This window comes from Haliotis asinina, chromosome 10 (genome assembly GCF_037392515.1).
Source record: "Haliotis asinina isolate JCU_RB_2024 chromosome 10, JCU_Hal_asi_v2, whole genome shotgun sequence".
Classification (NCBI taxonomy): Eukaryota; Metazoa; Mollusca; class Gastropoda; order Lepetellida; family Haliotidae; genus Haliotis; species Haliotis asinina.
In genome coordinates, this window is record NC_090289.1 from 28,595,340 (window position 1) to 28,615,788 (window position 20,449).

Consider the following 20,449-nt stretch of genomic DNA (forward strand, 5'->3'; position numbering starts at 1 on the left):
CTTAGACGTGTTTTATTGTCTAAATTCTTAACAGAAACTGTTTTACTGCCACTTACTACTATCAATATGAAGTAATTATGAGAACGATCAACTACCCATTACAAACGAGATACGAGATAATACGAAACAAACACCCAAGGAATACTGATGACAGATAAGGTCAAATGTAACCACATGTGTTCAAGTTGATCTTCCAGATTCTATCTATAATGAATATATTTAAATGGCTGTTAGCATGAGTTGAATGTATTTATTCAGAATTCATTCCCAAATAGCGATACAGACAAATAAACACATATTGGATATCAGGTAACATGTTAATGTACTTTCCCCACAGCGGGAGTTTCAAATTTCATTATCATTGTCACAGACTGAGATCGCCTTATACCTTTACTGTTCTACCAAGATACATTTGCCTGTTGGCGTTGTGGGTTCCCAGCGTATAGCATTCATTCAGACCAAAAACTGTACGCAATAAATGTTAATCTTTTTCAAAATTTAGATATTACGTTGAAATTTCAAGATGACAAGTACAAATTTCAAGATAAATGTTAAGAATAGATTTCAGACAAGAAATGTCAAGATGAGAATTTTAAAATACAAGATCATTATCTGAAATGAAATATAAAGTTGCGATCTTCAAATTTCAAGGTAGTAAACTCGAATGTCCCTAAAAGGCTTCCGTACGTTATGGCTACTTGAGACGTTCTAAAGTTTATATTTTTCTTTTCTCCTGGTAGTTATTAATGCTGCCACCTCCCATGTCACATTGTCATAATGCTTTGAATAATGTGTTTATTCTACAAAAGGCGACAACGTGACAACGTCGGTTTTCAAGGTCAGAATATGTCGGGTTGTCACAATGTCGCGCTTTGGTTAATGTGACACTTTTTACTTGTTTTTGTAGGAGCGATGATGTCCCCTGTAGGATTCCATAGTCAGGCATTTGAAGAATAATAACATTCCTGTACATCTATATGGGCTTAGAAATACGGAGCTTTATGTGCAGAAGAGGATGTCAGAACAGGCAACAGCTCAATGTCACCTGGATCGATACACAGCTAAGACTATACACATGGTATCCACCTTTTTAAATATTAAAGGGAAGTCTCGATTTCAAATGTCAGAGTTACATACAAAGTCTGAGTTAGTCGTTGGTTGCGACAGGATGGCGAAAGATTGTCAAGGGTGATACGTCCGAAACTCGAAACTGTTCATAATTCATAGCATGAGTAGAAGCATGTTATAGCAATTATAGTTTTCCACGGCAGTTTCTTGTTACCAGGGAAACAGCGTAAATAGTACATGAGACACAAAAAATATTATAAATGTACAAATTGACAGCGGTTTCAAAAAATGCTAGTCGTCGTTACAAAAGATTAAAATTGAAGAACTGTATTTTAAAATAATTACAGATGTTAGGAAAATGTTAATATGCTGGAAGCAAAAGTGGAAACACTAACAGATGGTCTGGTTTGTTGGTCATACATGGCATGGTTTTCCAAATGCGTAGATCGATGTTCATGTTGTCAGTCACCAGATTGTGTGGTCCACCATTTTCCAAAATCGTACATTGTTCTAAAAATTTAGTCTTCGTGACAAAAGATCAAAATTGAAAAAATGAATTTTAAAATAATTACAGATGTCAGGAAAACGTTAATATGCTGAAAGCAAAAGTGGAAACACTAACAGATGGTCTGGTTTGTTGGTCATGTAGGGCATGGTATTCCAAATGCGTAGATCGATGTTCATGATGTCAGTCACCAGATCGCGGTCATATAGCTGGAATATTACCACGAGGCAAACCATGAAAACAATGGACGTTCCACACGAACAATAAGTGAGTGAGTGAGTGAGAGAGTACGGTTTCACGCCGCTCTGAGCAATATTCCGGCAATGTCTCGGCGGGAGACACCAGAAACGGTCTTCACACAGGGAACTTACGTAGGGACTCGAACCTGGGTATTCAGCATCACGAGCGAACACTTTAACTACTAGGCTACCCCCCGTCCCTTGTGTTTAAGAATCAACCACGTTACTTCAGTAACACGTGGAAGATGACCTGACCTGCTCACTACTGTGACATATTTTTTGCCGCCTACACTGAAGATAAAGGACAAGAAATACCCCCAAAAGAACTGACCACTATCTAGTAAGCTTATGTTTGACCCTTGAGGTTGGCAAGATAACGTCTATGTGGAAATACAATCATCGTGCAGGCCGTGGGAACAAATGGCACTGTCCCCTTTCACACTAATGTATGTTATCACACTCTCTGTTATAATTATTGCTACTGTAACTAGTGGACGAGAAAAAACGTGCACTTCCCCGTGAACAAGTCTCGCCGAAACACATCTGGTACAGAAGGTAAGTGTGTCTTAGGCCTTGAGGATCCGGGCTAGAACTGATCTTCAGCAGCTCATGCTTGTCGTAAGAGGTGACCCCTGAAGATCCGGGTTAAAATCAGTTTTCAGCAACTCATGCTTTTCGTAAATGCGACCCGTGAAGTTCCGGGTTACAATCAGTTTTCAGCAGCTCATGCTTTTCGTAAAGGGCGACCCGTGAAGATCCGGGTTAGAATTTATCTTCAGCAACTCATGTTTGTCGTAAGAGGCGAACCGTGATGATCCGGGTTAGAACTGATCTTCAGCAGCTCATCCTTGTCGTAAGAGGCGGCTAACGTGATCGTGTGAACAGGTTCGCTGACTTGGTTGACACGTGTCATCGTGTACCAAATGCGGAGACCGATTCTCACGATGCTAATCACTGGATAGTCTGGTCAAAACTCAGCTATTGAGAGACCCGCCGCTATATCGCTGGAATATTGCTGACCGCGGGGTTAAATTCCAAACAAGAGGAGAAAAAAACGAGAAATATATGCAATATGACTAACTCTCCAGATATGTCAAGGAGAAATGCGTCGAAAACTGATTCACGTAATTGCATGAACACATACCTACGAAAGCCTTTCAGGGCCAGATTTCAACCGTTGCTCTTAGAAAGGCCCAACAAGACAACCACACATTTGCTGCATACGCTGCGAAAAGTCCATAGCAATGGGTGTGAAGAAGGTCCCCCGATGTCACTTATGGAAACGTATGAAGGATATCGCTATTAGAAAGACTCGATTAAAAAGAAAACGATATTTTTGACATATTTTAGTCTAATTGAACACAGCATTGGTCTCATGGAATGTTACATATCACATTAAAAGGATATTGGATCATTTCTTAACGAGCGGGAGACAATAAGGAAAATGAGCACTGCTTACACATCGGCGTGTTTTTAGTGAGTGAGTTTAGTTTTACGCCGCACTCAGCAATATTACAGCTATATGGCGACGGTCTGTAAATAATCGAGTCTGGACCAGACAATCCAGTGATCAACAACATGAGCATCGATCTGCGCAACTGGGAACCGATGACATGTGTCAACCAAGTCAGCGAGCCTGACCACTCGATCACGTTAGTCGCCTCTTACGACAAGCATAGACGCCTTCTTTGGTAAGCATGGGTTGCTGAAGGCCTACTCTACCCCGGGACCTTCACGGGTCCGGCGTATTTTTAACGGCAGTAGATAGGGATAAGATATATGCTAAAAAAACGACAAAAAAAGCCATTACCTAGTACTAACCAACGGTAAATATCAGTAACAAAGTGTTGTTTAACGCCGCACTATTTCAGCTATACAACGCAGGTGAATACTCTGAGTCTGAGGCTACAATCATGAGCAACAATCAACGTCATCGAGGTTAAATGACGTCCTTGACAAGTCGTTGATAAAGAGTACTCTACATGAAACATATCTCGAACAAACAATACACTGATACTGGAGAATATTACCAATTTGGGATAACACAAACTGTGTAATCATTTTTTTACCACTCATTCCTTCTAAGTTGAAGGTTTACAATCGTCCCGAGCCTGAGCTCTGTGCACTGTGCAACAAGCGACACATACAACCTGTAACAAGCTGACTACGAACACCCGACTGCACTCGTGTAGTAGAGGTAATTGTATATGACATGAAAGTGAGACTGCCCGATTTATTGCATTGGTCGCCGCGGCATCACATGAGGTACCCATTGTTCATTCCTGCAGTGGATGGTACATGATACGTTCTGCATGGTTAAACATATCCTGTCTGCAGAAAGAAATGCCTGCACACATGTGGAAATCCAAGGTCACGTATAAATCATCTACTTCAAGGTCATTGATGTCCTGTCGTCTTGTGAAGCTTAAGGTACTCGATAGTTGCATGGGAATGTAGACCTGTGTATTGTTCGAGGAATAGAGTGATCCTGTTTAACGACTGAACATTATATGAATTCTGATGTAGACACTGACTACCACGATCGTGTGAATGACAAAGAATGTCTTTTAGAACTTCAGCTATTTGTGTTCTTATATCCTTGTGCATAAAAAGCCTCATATCTCGTGTGCAAGCGATTCATTATGAATGAACTGAAACATACTTTTGCACAAAGACGAACGGGTGCACAAGCGTCAATGTTATAAGGGTCGTTATCTAATTCAGTCATCCTTGAATCGCGTTAGTGAGTTGGTTAAAACGGCTCTCCAGGTGAGTTAACCCACCGTGCGAAGTACTCCAAAGTATGCTGAGGGAAAGACGTACGTGAACATTGCTTCATCACAGTGTTTCTATGGTCATTCTCAGATTTTCACTCACGGTGAAATGCAACGCTTGCGAAGAATTCTGGAAAAAAAATAATGGTGCACTTGACCTTTCACGTGTTCCCTGTATTTGCTTCCCTCATTATATGTCGCACGGAACCATTCAGTCTACGAAAAAGGCATCGTCAAATGATAGATAGTAGGAATGTAGGTTGGGCTTGGGGGTGGAAGCTGAAGGACGAACAACGACATCACCACACTGTGCCAAGTGTACACCACAGGCCTTAATATACATGCTGAAATATATCTTGATTAATGAACTTCACGACTGTCAGAAATGCAGATATCTTTACATATACACATGCCAAGATAACTTAATACACACTGCTCGCGCTGTGTTATGTTTCTTAACTCGCAAATGACTCCCAAACTCCCTACCTCAACTAGGGAGAATATCCTGTTCCAAAATCTGTTCCTTTTGCTTTGAAATAACATTACATTTACGCTATGCTTCCTTTTCTTCTACGTGTTAATTGAGCTGTATACATAAAAAAGAAACTCTCGACTTGGATGGTGCTTGATCGTTGCCTTCTAATGGGGCTTTGGGTTAGCCAAGCAGTCAAAGTGTTCGTTCGTCAAGTCGATGACCAAGGTTCGATTCCCTACATAAAAGTACAACGTCTTTTGTCTGCTTAGTTTTACTCTTTATGGTATATTTCCCTTTACGTTTTACTCGTTTTGTATTTCAAATCTGTGTAATCCTTTTATCCAATTCATTTTTAACAAGTACTTGGACGACCTATATGTAATTATCTTATGCACTTTGTGATAAGCCATTTATTGTTTATGCTATGTAAATATCTTATTACTAGTATATCATTTCGTTTTACATGGTCTCTCATAACCCATTGCTGGGTGGCTCGTTGTACTTATATATGTAAATTCTATCTATATACCTTTGTATTAAGAGGAGAACAATCTCTCCGTGAAACTCATTGCAAGTGTCCCTCGCCGTCATTTGGCTAGAATGTTGTTAAAAGCCGTGTAAACCAATACCCATTCATCCACTAGTCTGTTGGTTACAAATGTATCAATTAACAGTTGTGTGTCATTCCCAGAAACGTGTTCAACATTTCGTCCATGCATTTTACTGTTCTATTAAATAAAGCGAGGCACTTCTGTCCACAAGCATCACAAGCCGATCAATGTCATAGCACAATGCTGTACGGTCTAGATTTCTCATCCAGCAACAGAGTGTGGAGAAACACGTCTTATTGCCAGCCCTTGACTTCATATAAATCAGCTGATCGATTGATAGTCATCGATCCAATACGGTAGCGCTGTATGACGTGACAGGGGTAATGGTGATGGACTATATCAGGTAAAAGTCTCTAGAAGGCTCTAAAGCTGGTTTAACACCAACTGAATTTCACTCTAGAATGATCCTGATCAAGCAGAATCGTTCTGGGGTGACCTGCTCCCAGAAAAGATAAACTGAAGAATGAGTGAGTGAGTTTAGTTTTAGGGGTGGGGTACAGAATGTCACATAAAATGTCAGTTAGTAAATTAAAGAGATATACTTTCGAAACGTATTTTCTGAGATACAGTTACAAGGGTCATGCCGAACATATATGTACCACTTCATATCTCTGGCACTGATACATGTGTACCACCTCCTAATCATGGCACTTATACATGTGTACCGCCTCCTAGTCATGGCACTGATACATGTGTACCACCCCCTAGTCATGGCACTGATACATGTGTACCATCTCCTAGTCATAGCACTGAAACACGTGTACCACTTCCTAGTCATGGCGCTGATACACGTGTACCACATCCTAGTCATGGCACTGATACATGTGTACCACCTCCTAGTCATAGCACTGAAACACGTGTACCACTTCCTAGTCATGGCGCTGATACACGTGTACCACATCCTAGTCATGGCACTAATAAATGTGTACCACCTCCTAGTCATGGCACTGAAACACGTGTACCACTTCCTAGTCATGGCACTGATACACGTGTACCACCCCCTAGTCATGGCACTGAAACACGTGTACCACTTCCTAGTCATGGCACTAATAAATGTGTACCACCTCCTAGTCATGGCACTGATACATGTGTACCACCTCCCAGTCATGGCACTGAAACACGTGTACCACTTCCTAGTCATGGCACTGATACATGTGTACCACCCCCTAGTCATGGCACTGAAACACGTGTACCACTTCCTAGTCATGGCACTAATAAATGTGTACCACCTCCTAGTCATGGCACTGAAACACGTGTACCACTTCCTAGTCATGGCACGGATACATGTGTACCACCACCTAGTCATGGGATTCATACACGTGTACCACCTCCTAGTCGTGGCGTGTACCACCTCCTAGTCATGGGATTCATACACGTGTACCACTTCCTAGTAATGGCTCTGATACACGTGTACCACCTCCTAGTAATGGCTCTGATACACGTGTACCACCTCTTAGTCATGGCACTGATACACGTGCACCACGTCTGATACATGTGTATCACTAAAATCCCGACACTGATGTATCTGTACCGACATAATCCCGACACTGATATATCTGTACCACCATAATCCCGACACTGATATATCTGTACCGACATAATCCCGACACTGATACATCTGTACCGACATAATCCTGACACTGATATATCTGTACCGACATAATCCCAACACTGATATATCTGTACCGACATAATCCCGACACTGATATGTCTGTACCGACATAGTCCCGACACTGATATATCTGTACCGACATAATCCCGACACTGATACATCTGTACCGACATAATCCCGACACTGATACATCTGTACCGACATAATCCCGACACTGATATATCTGTACCGACATAATCCCGACACTGATATATCTGTACCGACATAATCCCGACACTGATATATCTGTACCGACATAATCCCGACACTGATATATCTGTACCGACATAATCCCGACACTGATATATCTGTACCGACATAATCCCGACACTGATATATCTGTACCGACATAATAACAATACATGTGAGTCAGTGTATCGTCTACGCATGTAGCTGATTATAGTTACTGTATAACAAACGATGTACGTCAGGCAGCGTGAAAAATGACGCCATAATGGTGATAAAATGATAATGACAGGTAAATACTGTCATTCTACACATAATTATCATTACAATGGTAGTATTCGTTGCTGGAGACGCTAGGCACGTTATGTGCGTTCATCGAAGCTTTCCGGGCGATTCCACATACTGACAAAATGGATCACCTTTATTGCTTTAGATGCCGTCCACATTGAAGTAAGTTGTTTGAACCTTAGGTCTTCCAGTTCAAATATTGTGAAACTGTAGATATCTGTTGTTTCAACAGAAAAACGATAAGATAATGATAGGTGGGGTTGCCATAACGACTGGCGTTACTATCGGTGTTCAGTCGTGGAGCGGTTTGATTATCATACAAAATAGTGTGAACAAATATCTCTTAGCATTCACACAAACAACCATTGTACGTTAAATCATTCTTCCAAAGCATTAGTTACACAGGTTACAAATTCTTACGATTATGTAAAATGATTTTTATTACATTTATATTACTTCCTAACGGATTTATTAACGTACTATCAGTGCTGAAAGCGAAAGTCATATATTTTTAATTACACGTATACGAGGATCAAGATGAGTCACTACTTTATACTCTTGTATAACATTCAGAATGTGGAGCTTTCAAAGAGAAAAACATATGTTTGACGTGTCTTTAAGGGAATATTTTATGCAATAAATGAATATTTTCTTCAGCACATATTACTTTATGTGTGAAAAAAGAAACACTTGTTATTTTCTGAGTCGTAGTACTAACCGAATCGTAAATTATACTTGTAAAATTTCTTGATTTTCATGAAATGTAAAACATAGTTAACCAAGATAAATCATAATGAGAGTCCTATACTTAATTGTGAAACGCTTCTTACTGAAAAATCCATCACCCAATGAAATACAATGCGTTACAACCGTCATTTCTACATAAAAGCCGCGACTCGAAATGAGTACATGTAGGATATTATTACGAGAAGCCATGAGTGTGAATCCTACCTGTCTTGAGTGCTCCTTAGATATTTGCCGCTTGCTGACAAAGACAGTGTCACAAGCTGTACTGTCCCACGTAAACTCACTAGACTGAATGTCGGCTGCTCCCAATCTCGCGAGTTCTCGCGCTGTGTTTTTCCGCGAAAGCAGGAAGCAGACGACAATACACCGGCGGGAAACTCGGTGTCTTTACATGACATCGAGGCCTTAATTTATGCATGCTTGTATTGATTTGAAGAGCGGATGTAGGAGTCCCTTCTTCTAAAGTAAAGTGGGTATTCACTGTTCACCGGTATGGGTTGCACAATAACAAAATGGCGGTGACAAAGAGTTGTTGAGTTACCTTTCAAATATGCCGATCGAATACTACGGACAGTGGAATACTGGATTCACACGAGCATGGACGATGTGTGAGGCTATTGTGTTGTTGCAAGTCATCATATTTGAAAAGGATTACAATGTATAATACTACTTTTTTTTAATTTTCAAAAACGAAAGCTGTATCGGTCACATAAATGTGTTCAGCCATTGATTCATGCTTTACACCCACTCTATGAAATGAACATGTTAAAAATCAGACCTTAAGTTTTAAAATGTGATAAAAAGGGGGCCAGAAAACCTTTTCATTTTTATAAACCAGACAAGTTATGTAGATTTGTCACGTATTAAAACGTGCATGGATTTGTTTGAGAGGGTATATGGCGGACCAATTGCTTCTTTATGGCTAATGTATAATCGATAAGGCTCAGGTACCTCACGTATCATACAAAACTGAAGAATAATTACGTGTTAAAAGGTCATTGCCGCCATACACATAAATAACGAAGACCTACAGTTATGAAGATCTAACTTTGTGTTTCCCGCGACTGCGTCTAAACCGTAGCTAACTGTACGGGTTAGGATGGTAGGTTTGTACGATCAATAACTAGCATTTTTGTCAAAAGCATAAAATTATTAATATTAAAACTTAAAGCGTTAAACAGTCTTCGAGAATTGCAACAATACAGGGGTTCGAAAATCCCATCGCAAGCCAGTTTTCATTTCGGGCAATTAAATAATGCTATCTTACTTGTGCGTGGACTAATTTTCGCTCAGTTTCAAACTGCAAATGATCTTGGATTCCATTTCATATCAGCTCAGAATGAAGCTATTAAAGTAAACATTAACATCACGCATTGTGTCATAAAATCATTGCCCTGTGGCAAGTGGCTTTTCAAAAATATTTTTGAACCAGTGCATTAGCGTCATTATAGAAAATGATCTTGCAGATATCGAGTGTATTTTCTCCTGTTATATTTCTTGGTGTCAGAACACGAATACGTCAACTGATATTCATATTTGATTCTGTCGTGACCTTACAGCGGGTTTGCCCACAGTTTTGTCTAGGCATGCCCATCCCACATCTTAAAACGAGCAAGTTACTAGGACAGAAAACTGTAAGCTATGATGAAATATTTAAGAGGAGACAACAAAGAGCCACACATTTGTATACGTCACCACTCGACCCTTTCCGTAGCGTCCAACAACCTATTTGGCTTGTCACGGAATAACACGACTGGTCACGAATGGCACCTCTGATGACCCCCGCATTGGTATATAAGTAGACGGTGGAAATATTGCCAAGTATATTGATATGTCAAAGAAGACAGAGTTGTTCTTCACTTGTCAAATACGTCCAGGTGTCATGATTTATCAACAGGTAAATACAAGCGAGTAAATGTTAACCTGAAAAAAAACTTGTATCAGGCCCTTTTTCGGTTTTTTTTTATTATTTATTTATTTGTTTGTTTTAATTGTGCCTTATAATAGGAATCGTTCCCCACGGGTATGACAAGAAAACCCACAAAGTGTTCGTAACGTTACGACCGGTCGTGACTATAGTTTAGCATAGGCTTACGAATGTCGTAGCGCTACGAACGCTTTGTGAGTGAGTTAGTTTGGTTTTACGCCGCTTTTAGCAAAGTGCCAGCGACACCACGGCGTGGGACACCAGGAAATGGACCTCACACATTGTACCCATGTGGGGAATCGAACCCGAGTCTTCGGCGTGACGAACGAACACTTTTACCCCTAGGCTACCCAACCGCCCCACGAACGGTTTTTGGATTGGGTCCCGGATCGGCAGGTACTGAGCAATAATCTCAAAGGTCTTCACATTGTTCAAATGGACTGTTTAGTGAGAATAACGGCATTACCGCATGCTACCCGTGACTGGCGTTACAACGCCGCTGTAGCGGTTGTGATGGGCAGCATAGTGACGTGGTTGGAGCATTCATTCAGGGTACCTTGATGGGTACGATGTGCGCAGCTCATTTATTGCGTGCTCTGTCTTATGGTTGCTCGGACATTGGTAAAAGCGCCATAAAACCACTTTCATTCCTTCACCTTCTACCACGTATGGAATCGAAACCGTATCTTCGGCAAGGCGAGCGATCGCTCGGTTACGCTACCATTAGGTTACGCTACCACATACACGGTGTGAAGTGAACAGGACGTCATGATGTCATTTTCAGGTAGTAAATTAACGTCAATCCGTCAACTAGCTGAGTAATCTATCAGGATTTTTAGATAGATAATATAATTAAGACATACCTAGATTATATTTTAATTACTGCATGATACCTTAAATGCAGACCAGCGAGTTAAATGAAGTTGGGAGAGATAAACGAAAACGCTTCCCACAGCTGTCAATAGTGTCCAAGACCATGCAGAAGAAACTAGATTGGGAATCAAAGAAATCTAGAGTGATTCGGTAAATTCTTAAATTAAGCATTATTCTCAGCATCCCAACCCCTGAATTATGCTTTTCGTATACTATTTTTCCAAAGATACAATTGTCTATTTGACGTGTACCACACGTTACCGAATTATATCCTATATCATTTGAACAACTGATCAGACTTTGCATATATTTATGGCATGTGTCACCGGTCTGGCTGGATCCGTTCACCTTTTCGCAAACACCTGGTATCAGCACTGTTTCAAAGTGATTCACAAGCACATGCTCTGTCATCGCACCGCATGGTGACAATCACTGGACTGTCTGTTCCAGATTCGGTTTGTTTGCAAACAACACCATACAGATGTAATGATGCTGAAACAAATATATACAACGGGCAAAATCTCAATTGTAAAATCGATTGTGCTTTTAGCAGAGCTTTCATATGAATGTGGAAAGGGTTTTGTTGATATAAATCTTTGTTTGGGGGAATAAGTTTTCGTACACTCTGCCAGAAACCAATGAGCAAAGAATATTTGCTATATGTTTGAATTTCGGTTGACAGTTCAAAGATAAAGTATAAATATGAACATTGCCGCTTATTCAGCACTGGAAAACTGCTTCAACACTTTGTTTCTAGAGTGTAACTTGATCTAGAACACTTTAAAATTACTGCTCATTGGTATCTTTAACATCACATGTTTAAATAAATAATGTTGCTCTTTGTGGCACAATTACAATTGATTTGAATCTTTCGTAGTGTAAGTGAAGATTGTTGATGATTTTTTGTCGTCCTTGAATATTAGATTATTTTGATTTACATAATGTACAACTGTATTTATGTCTTTCATATCAACTAAACTAAGGCTGTCAGATGGTAATATATGCACTGCATGTATTCTTCTATAACTGTCAACCCGTGAAGATCCATGAAGTTCAGAACTGATCTTCAGCAACCCATGCTTTTCGAAAGAAGCAACCAACGGGATCAGGTGTTGAGACTCACTGACATTGTTGACACATATCATCGTATCCCAACAATATAGATCGATGTTCATGCTGTTGATCACTGGATTATCTGGCACAGACTCGATTCTTTTTAGACTGCCGCCATAATGCTGGAATATTGCCGAGTTTGGGGTTGAACAACAACAAAGAAACAAATCCATCACTGTCAGGTCGAAATGATCTAGATCAAAGTTACTGACAGCACCTACAAATGAACTGTGAAATGGCGATGCGATTGTTCAGAACATGCACAGAGAGTGTGGCGATCTGTTTACAGAATGGACTGGTGTTTTAGGTTCAGTTTACTTAGCGTTAATAACTAACTGAAATGATTACATATTCTTATGATCAATGGCAGAAACCGGACAATGAGCTAGATATTGATCGCCATGGTGGTTCCTGTTAAATCTTTGGCGTGACACTTTTTTGTGTTTGATATGGGGGATCTGCGTTTCACATCCAACGCGCCATTCACTGTTATTGCCAATATAAATAATGTTTTAACCTTACACAATCAGTTAGGAAATTCGAAAATTCGGTCATTTGTATTTCCGAAAATATGAAAATGTGTTTTCTCTTATTATTACCCAACCGCAGTGCTTTTGTTTCGCCCCGATATTGCCCTTAACAACAAGTTCCATCTTTTCACCCTCTTCCGGTATGACGCAGCCAACTATCGAGCCGACAACCCATCGCTCTCAATACAGACACTTCACCCATTGCACTAGGCTGTACGCATAATATTCAATTGGGAAATTGTTTTCCATGCTGAAATGATATAAGCGAAATGAACCGCCTTTCAACTATACCGCCATGCGGCTGCTAAACATGGAAGAAACACCCGATTGTCTTAGACATTTGCCTGTCAGGTAAATTTAAGGAACATCGTAATGGGAAGGAACCACCGTTAGTAGGAACGAATTCTGGCACAACTTCGAAAAGCAGTTTTGCACGACGAATATTTTGTCATCAACACAGCAGGTGCCTGTAAATTTATTTGAAACTTGTCTCAGAACCACACCTCACAGATAGTGATTTATTATCCGTCTACCTGGATTGTTGGGATACTGTTACACCACTTCGTGCTCAACGACATCCGCTGCAACATTGTCGGGTGTTTGGCAAAGCTCCGTAGCTACACATGAGTGCGTGGTTTACAATACTCAGTCCCCTTCTATTACAGAACAAACACTGCAGTGTCAGAAGTCTTCCTGGTTACTGTGATTCAGCAGGTTACAACGTCAAGGAAGAGGAATGTTCTTCAATGGCTTTCTTTGTACGACGTACTTCCTCTTTTATTTTTGTAAATTTAACCTTAAATATTACATATTTCCTATTACACCTCTCAGTAAAGTACTGAATCCAGAACATCTTTTGGTTGAGGCACGTCAGGGATTTGAGCCATACTCTCGGATTCAGGCACCCAATAGCCAGCATACAACGTCACAGATTTAACCCATTGAGCCACAGGCAGTTGAAGCTTTACTGCTTGCAGTCCAGATCACCTACATCTATTGTGTGTGTCTCTTATAAGTCGGCAAACATCGGAGCTGGAAGTGAGTAAGTGAGTATTGTTTTACGCAGCTTTAAGAAACAGCCCAGCATTATCACGGCCTGGAACTATGGAGTATGGAACACCAGAAATGGGCTTGACACATGGTACTCATGTGGGGAATTGAACCCAGTCTTCAACATGACGAGCGGGTGCTTTAACCACCAGGCAACCCCACCGACCCTCGAAGTTTGGAATGAAAATCAATACAAACTACTACCCAAAGATGTTGTATTACTATCTTTAACAAACAAGATAAGGTTACATTGATCCATGCAAGAGTTGCGTCCTAGAGGCGTCCTAGGAACCTAGTTCGATTCGCCCTGATTATGTTTATGGACATTCAGCATCAGTTGGTGGGTAACCTCTACAGCATCTATGACTTCGGGTTTTTCTCCCACATCATGTCATTTCACGTAAACACTACTTACGACGCTACATACACAAGTGACTCAAATGCAGAGTGGTAATGTCTATTTTCACAGCACTCAATTTGCTAAGTATATATAACACCGAGGAATGGATCCTCGCCACCTACCGGTTAGGACTGTTTACATAGTATTCTACTTCCTTTTTGAGTAATGTATTATTTATTTGGTGATGTATTTCCTCGTTGATCACATAATGAGGTGACGGGAAGTGACGTTTCCTATTCTAAATCTTATTCACACTCTACAATCCATACCGGTGGACATGTCTTCACCGAAATCAGTACACAAATGAGCCACGATTACAAAAAGATAAAATGTAAGCAAGTTTTGCACCATTTAATTAATTACATTGTTTAATATGTGCAAATACAACATGTGTGATTTGCTTGGTAACGGTGTTAGGATCTACGTCGAAACCTGGCATCTTTGAAATAATGTTAGGCTATAATGGCAATGCTTCACAAGGCACGTTCGTCCACCTCCGGTCAATACCTGCATGGTGTGACCACCGTGTGCTGTTATGGAGTGCTGTTTTCGTAAGTGAATGGAGTTTTACGCCGATTTTAGCAATATTCCAACAATATCACAGAGGGAGACAGAAATGTTGTTTGTACTATGCACCTCCTTGGCACAGACGGCTTAATTGAACTTTTGGAATTCTTCAACATTTAAACAGCAACACTTTGGCCAGTCGTTCAATAACTGTTGTTAATAGCAACTGTGTTTTGATCTTGACAATCATTGTAACTGAATATCTAGTTTATCCCACATACTAGTGTATTCTACATCAGTTTCAAATCCGGATATCTTGACGACTATGGAAAGGCATTAAGGATTAAATTTGGTAGAACCAAATTGCAATGTGCTGTGCTGGGATTCTTAAGTTTGGATAGGTCCTGTGGTGATGTTATTACTGGGAGCATTTATTTGCGGCACTTTTCGGATACAATTCGACGAGGAGTATACAACAAAATGTTCACTGACATTTGAACATTTCCTGATACTGCTTATCATTATCACAACTTGCATGCGCAGCCTGCTATGAATTTCATATCTCAAGAAGAATCTGGCAGCCCTTAATAGCTTTTGAATGTGTCTACTACTCTATGTTACTACTGCCATCGTGTTCAAAGGCGTAAAATGAGAGATAGAGAGAGAGAGAGAGAGGGAGAGAGAGAGAGAGAGAAAGAGAGAGAGGTTCTTCACTGTCCACAGCAAACATTTAACAGTGGTTCGGAAACCAACTGACTTCAATTGTGAGTGGGATCGCACGTTTTACCTGAAACCGGATCTTTGATGTGACGAGGATACGTATTAACAACTAGGCTACCCCGCCGCCCCTAAAATGCCCGAGAGGATTGTGCAATAGTCAAGAATACAAAGCAGAATGTTACGTAGGAAATGCGTGCTAACGTTATTTTGTGTTAAGAACAACATTTGACGTAATTAGTTGCTTTCATTCGATGAATAATCCTGGATAATCACTGCATTTAAGCATATGAGCAGCATTCAAGCATGTGAGTAACATTTAAGCATATGAGCAACATGTGAGGAACATTTAAGCGCCGTTCTGTTTGTCCGTTATTATCCGCTTAAAAATACACGGGGAAGTTTCAACGTACGGTCAATGCTTTTCGGGTCAAAGGATGTGTTTTGGGGGAAACTCTTTGCCAGGTTATAGTGACTCAAGGCAAGCATCAAGTGATATGATACATTTCCCTACTGCTGTTTTGAATGAAAAAGGAACACAAATAGGGAAAGGAATATGTAGAACAACAGGCGTTCAACAGGGATGTACTTTCATTCCTTCCTTCTTCAGACTGTGTGCGCAGTGGTTGGTGTAACAACGTGATGCGAGCAGCTAAAGGTGATTCACCGCTTGACCTAACCTTATGTTAACCCGTCAAAGTAATTTATTGACTTAATGAATGTCATATATTATTTCATAGTATCTTTGGTACTGCTAGTATGTATTACGAGAAGACAAACATAGAACACCTGTAATAATTCAGAGTGAGTCACGTATTATAGCGCTATGTCGTTTTGGTAATATTTCAAAAATATCATGAAGGGAGCTCTACGCATTGTATTCATGCCTGGAATAGATCATGGGCCCTTGGGTAATCACTTAGTACTTTAATAACTAACCTAGCACCTACTTCATTGCTTAGCAAGAATGAAGATATAATTTGTGTGTAGCACACTACATTATCTTGCTTCTTTCTTTACCTTTATTATGAAGCTTTGCATAATATCAACTTAATTATTATATAGTATGGTTTCAAAATGAAATACACCCATGAAGGTCCGGGGTAGAATAGGCGTTCAGCAACCAATGCTTGCCATAAAAGACGACTATGCTTGTCGTAAGAAGCGACTAACAGGATCGGGTGGTCAGATTCGCTGATTTGATTGACAGGTGTCATCGGTTCCCAATTGCGCAGATCGTTGCTCATGTTGTTGATCACTGGATTGTATGGTCCAAACTCCATTATTTACAGACTACCGACATATATCTGGAATATTGCTGGGTGCAGCGTAAAACTTAACTCACTCACTCAAAATTACATAATTATGTAATAGTCACCTACACTGGTAATAGTTAATTGATGCATAGAATATCAAAATACAGTAGTGTCAACTAATTTAACCATATGGTATGATTACATGTGTGATATCCACCTTCTCTAGCAATATTTAACATATACATAAAATATCAAAATAAGTACAGTATTAATAAGGGACGTTAAAAACGTGGCCCGAATTCATCCAAGTATGGCTTTCACAGAGCACGCAGTGAACGTATTAACATTTTAAGCCTCAGTGGTTCCCAGCTGAAGGAGGCGCTTATTATCAGACATTGTAATTCGTCCTGCTTTGTCTTACCTGGTTTTAGCTTAATTACGACATAACAAAACAGCCAACGTAAGGAAATACCTACATGTTATGCTACGAAGCATGTAATCTTTAAAACACATGGGGCGTATGTTATTTCGGAACGCTTAACGCTGACGTATTTGAAAAAGTAAACACTTGAAAAAATGGATTAGTCATCTCAAAACCAGCTTCGCTCTGCTCATAATTATTGTTTTTTGTTTGGTATTAGCCATCATTCAACATGAGTGTATGCTTTTCTTTTTTCTGTAGTTTATGTCACACGTGATATTACATATGATATTAAAACTAAAGTAAATTTCAAACTTGTATTTAAAACACATGGGGCGTATGTTATTTCGGAACGCTTAATACACTGACGTATTTTAAAAAGTAAACACTTGACATAATGTATTAGTCATCACTCTGATCACAATAGTCTGTCGTACATACCCTGAAGTATATATATCCAAGAAAGCCCACGCAAGTCTAGAAAATGTGGCAAGTCTACAAAATGTGGCAAGTCTAGATTCCCTTAGCTTCAGCTTCTGAAAATGAAGAAAGTCTCAGCGCTCCATTTCATTATATTATTCTTTTTCACTATGAACGTTTTTTTTTCAGTAAAATATGTTCATTTAAGAGACTAGCTGTTAATCTATAATCATAACTACTGTATTTGTTTCCTTTAAGCCACCATACAGCATGTACGTGTACTTTTATTTCAGCTTAGGCTACATACGGTATTAAAACTTAAGTAAATTTCACAATTGTATAATTTCTTCAGGTCATAAAGTTGGGTGGGCAGTGTTAGGACAAATGCCCCAAGAATATGTTCACGTCGTACACACAGAGTCATCATAATCACATGGTTGTGTTTGACAGAAATGAACTCATTTAATATACAAAAAACGATATTTCGACGTTTACTCAACAATGGTGAACTGTTTGAGCCTGAAGAAACCAGAGGATTCATACTCTTGTAGTTATCAGCCTTGCTTGACCGTGTAACAGTCATCCTACGTGCCAGAGCGCTGCTACATGGTTGTCATGACGTGTAAAACTTGCATTAAAATAACTTGGTCTCTTTAAAGGGATGAGATACATATCTCTGTTTGAAATAGCATCGTGCTGATTCACAACATGGATTGTAACAGAAGAGTCCCCACCAATGGCTTTGCATCTTTACCATAGACCTCATTAAGACGTTCGTTTTTATTTATTTTGGATGGCCACTTGCTTGATGAAATGTGACAAGGTAGACTGGGATTCATGACTGGTTACGGCAACCACAATCTGTCACTGTGTGGTCCCATTAGTAAATGTAATTAGCAAATGGTTTTTGTTTTAGGATTTTCGATAATACTTTACATTCCTGGAACTAGTAAAGTAAGTAAAGTAAAGTGTTTTCATATGCGTGGAGGCATTGTTCTTGTCCACAGAGACTGGGATATGCTTGATGTAACCATTTTGTTATGATCATTACTAACGATACTGTTGCTGCAGTCGTATAAGTGTTGCTGCCGAAGTCGTCATCGCCTTCTCTGCAAACATACATATAATATTTTTTAAATAATAACAGTTCATCAAAATAACTTCTTGGTCATAACTAAACGTCTCCCTAATCTCATTTGTTATTCTACTGCGCCGTTCGGGATTCATATATAAAAAAAGTACATATACTCCCCATTTTACTGTTATATCTAATTAGTTGATCAATTTGTATATTCTACAGATGAATATTCAGGTTGAGGTGGTTGGAAATGGAAACACAGAGACTACATTTTCAAATCCAATACACTAAATGTCATGAATCTGAAAAATAAGGATGCGGACAAGAAAGAACACGTTATCTGATATAATATTAAAGTGTGTACAAAATATGTCAGCGGCAATATTAACAGGATGTAAATCATGAGAACAGTTAGACGGGACGACAACGGTATTAATTGTGCAATATTCGTGTGTTGAGTATACAAAGGCCAGACCCCCAAGCTGTGCGTGTGATGGGACTGTTTGCTGATGTCTTTCTGAGAAACGGTTTCACGATATAATGATTGTGAAATAATGCAGTAAAACACCTATAAGCTGTCATTTTCACATCCGCATTTATGTACGCTCCGAAAAAGGTGTTACCGTTAGAAATAATTAGTTATTGATTACAATGATATGGTAATCACTATAATCTAAACATTTTAATTTAGGGGTTTCGAGAAAGCATCATTTATTGACGTCACAAAATTGTTATGAATAATTAATTTCAGATGAAAAGGAAAAAATCCCAACTCGCCCTGATTATTTTTCTCAGAACGTTCCCTGTGTGTGTTTTTTTACCAAGGTATTAGAAATTAAGGAGGATACATCTTGAGGTACGTCCATTGGGATGACATCGGTATAAACCGCGTGAATTGTGCAATATTTGTAATTATAGGATGATACAGCCGCAGACCTTCGGGCAATGTGTATGAGGGGATTGGTCGTTGGAAGGGCGATAGCTGGTGCTCAGCTGGCAAGCAAATTAATAATATGGTTGTGAAATAATGCAGAAAAACATCATTTAGTTGACATTTTGTATCCGCATGTCATTCTTCAAAGAAGGGTGTTGCGTAAAGAAGGGTGTTGCGTAATTCAGCTACTGTGTAACATTACCAAGAAGTCGAAGTCGAAGTCGTTCTCTGCTTTTTGGATGCTCTCCGAAAGGCTTTGTATCAGATGCAGTTTTATCATTTATACCCAATATCAGTATATCAATAACTGCCTTAATTATGTCTTCTGGTGACAAACTGTCCAGAAACGAATGTGTAAAACCGTAAAACCATATAATCTGTAATTTGCAAACTTTACTCGAATTATGGGTTTCAAATAATCATTATTCACTGTTGCCATCACTCGGTGAGCTCGAATCTTGGTCCGATTATTGCAAGGTTAGTCGGAACCTAATCTGTACACGTATGTTTTGCCTAAGTGGAATAATTTTGATACGTGGTTCATTTAGGGCTCTTCTCCCACATCAGCCTAGCACGAGGAACTAATATGACATATACTGTTCAAAGCGGTATGTAAGCAAACTCACTCACTCACCAACTACTATATCATGTTTCCAAGGTGTTTTGTTTGGCGTGATCG

The 20,449-nt window shown here is 39.6% G+C and overlaps 2 protein-coding genes across 2 annotated transcripts in view; both read right to left on the reverse strand.

The window, feature by feature from the left end:
• The window catches only part of LOC137298481 (uncharacterized), a 60,108-nt gene extending 51,267 nt beyond the window's left edge, over positions 1-8,841 (reverse strand). The window contains exon 1 of the mRNA XM_067830764.1: positions 8,749-8,841. The gene's annotated coding sequence lies outside the window, so the exon portion shown is untranslated. The remainder of the gene's footprint in view (positions 1-8,748) is intronic.
• LOC137299020 (frizzled-2-like) overlaps positions 1-20,449 on the reverse strand; it is a 440,584-nt gene that overhangs the window by 187,623 nt on the left and 232,512 nt on the right. The gene's annotated exons all lie outside the window — the stretch shown is intronic.